We start from the raw sequence: 2,818 nt of genomic DNA on the forward strand, positions 1-2,818 counted from the left end.
AAAAAAAAAAAAAAAAGAAAAAAAGAATTTATAAACCCCCACTTTATTAACGTAGTTTCCTTGTCACACACCTGGTGACATCTGTTCGGCTTTTCCAAATAGGCTGCTACGTCTCTCGGGGTCTATCCTTACCTCGCATGCCTTCAGTTTTTCCAGTGAGATCAAGATGTCCAAAGACTTTACATCAATTCAAGTGTCTTAGAGACTGCATAGTTTGTCGTTTCCATACTGTCCTTATTAGATCTAGTGGGCGACCCACGCAGGCTTCTGTCACTACTTTCTCCCCTACCATCTTACATTTTTACATTCTTGACTTAAGTTCTGCAACAACAACAAAAACATGTCGCATTTCTCCCATTGTTTCCCTTCGAATCTCCGCCAAGAGCTCCTTGCACGAAGTAGACTTTAGTTCGCCTCGACTTCAACCCATAGACTTATACTCCTAAATCAGACACTGTCATAGCCGCTACTCTTTGTTCTCTATAAAATATTCGCTGCGAAGTAAACGCATCTTGGGATGAGCCACCGCGCCAAATGAAAGGCAAACACAAAAATCTTGCTATGGTAGAGTGCGTGTGGCACCTGTCCTACCTTGCCCTCAATCTGGCTTTAAAAAATACATTTTAAAATGTTGCGATCCGAAGTAAACCGGAAATTCGTCACAGTGCACGATCTAGGATATTCTATTCCACGTCTTTGCTTCCTCCTGATTCTCCACTCGCCAAAACTGACAAACGAGGTACGTCAAGACCTAGCTGGTCCTCATAAACCCGCACCTCTAAGCACCATTACTTTCAGTCATTAGTCCGACTTTTTATGGCAAAACTGAGCTGGTATCGCTGTCAAGATGTGAAAAAACGGGCAAAATCGTACATAAGTATAAGAAGATTGTTTACTCGGCCAAAAAAGTGTCCGCGGAAGTCCGCGCATTGCTACAGATGACGCTGCAGTCTTTGTTTTGAAGCTCTCTTTCGTTTCTCCAGAAGAAAAATGGGAATAGCGCAGTTTTTTAGTTTCACTTTTATTGCTTTTCACACAAGTAAGGTAACTCTGTTCGCAAAGTCCGCGGTTTTTTAAAGGGTTTTTTTCGAAGAGGGCGCCACCAAATTTTGAGGACGCTTTTTTAATTGACTCAATGATAGGAGTGAACTATTTGTGAGGCAGCGTGGTGGAATCAGGCTCACGTCAGTTTTCGGGCATATTGAGTCATTGGTATTATCTTAAAGCTTGTTCATTTGACTTGTTTTCAATTAAAAAATCACCCATCCATCTTCAATAGAAGTGGAGATATTTTGGATTGAAGGAGGTGGGGTCACCTGATTTAAGAGGTAAAATTAACGAGAAATGGACGACAAAGCTTGATAAATTCCAAAGCTGGAGAATCCGTGGAAACTGTAAATTTCTATTTTTGTGCCTTTAATCAACGTTTTCGGTGAAATCCTCAAAGGAATGTGTTTGTAAATGGACGCAAAAAGTGTTGAGCCAAAAAACAAAAATTTGATAAAAATTGCTAAGCAGGGCGAAAAATGCTGTTTTCTACGATTTCATTATTTTGACAAGAGCCTGATTCCACCACGCTGCCTCACATTTTGTTATACACGATCCTTGAAACGAGTTCTCACATTGTCATGTACTCGTGTCTGTCCGTCTTGTGACATCCAGGAACGTGAGAGTGTTGTTTTTGTTTTAGTAATAAGAGTTTTACGGCACTTGCAACACAATAAGGTCATATGAGCGCCAGAAGATTAAAGGTGTTACAAGAGATTAACAAACACAAAAAAGAAGGAGGAGAGATAAGTACGATAGATATTTGATCGGAAAGAAGGAACGGACCACACCACAGCACCCGCCAACCACCCACTGAGAGTGTTGTCAGTCACGTCAGGTTTGTGCCGGCACAGAGAGGCTGATGGACGACGTCAGGTTTGTGCCGGCCGGCACAGAGAGGCTGATGGACGACGTCAGGTTTGTGCCGGCACAGACAGGCTGATGGACGACGTCAGGTTTGTGCCGGCACAGAGAGGCTGATGGACGGCGTCAGGTTTGTGCCGGCCGGCACAGAGAGGCTGATGGACGACGTCAGGTTTGTGCCGGCACAGACAGGCTGACGGACGACGTCAGTCTTACTTTACTATCGTTTCCAACGCCCGCTTTTTAAACGTTTTACTCACGTCTGCTATTGTTTTGAACTTTTCGTGTAAAATCCTTCGTAAAATATGTCGTATAAGCTTATGCGGGAGCGGAAGTTAGAAACAAAACAAAACAAACAAACAAACAAACAACGAACAACAACCAACCAACAAAATAACAAACAAACAAAAAATCACGAACAAATAAAACCACAAAACAGGGTGTGCGGAATAAAAGGCCAAATAATATAAATTATATAATTATATAAAGCAATAGCCAACTGAAAGAGATAACACAGTAGGATTATATTTAGTAGTTTTGCTTTCACAAACTTGCTATACGTTAATCAATTTTCATTTATTATTATTTAAACTTCTCGTTACATCGGTATCTTAAAGAGTTTGGTTCATAGAGGTTGGGAAAAAATAATTTAAAAAATTAAGAATACAAGCAAACAAAAGTATAAAAAAGAAACCATTCACGCACACACACACACACACACACACACACACACACACACCCACACCCAGACACCCTCCCACCCCCACTCCCCACACACACACAATCACATACCCAACCCCCACACACACACAATCACATACCCACCCCCCACACACACACAATCACATACCCACCCCCCACACACACACAATCACACACACACACACACACACACCCACATACCGAC

The sequence above is a fragment of the Aplysia californica genome, unplaced genomic scaffold (genome assembly GCF_000002075.1).
Source record: "Aplysia californica isolate F4 #8 unplaced genomic scaffold, AplCal3.0 scaffold00152, whole genome shotgun sequence".
In the NCBI taxonomy this organism is placed as follows: domain Eukaryota; kingdom Metazoa; phylum Mollusca; class Gastropoda; order Aplysiida; family Aplysiidae; genus Aplysia; species Aplysia californica.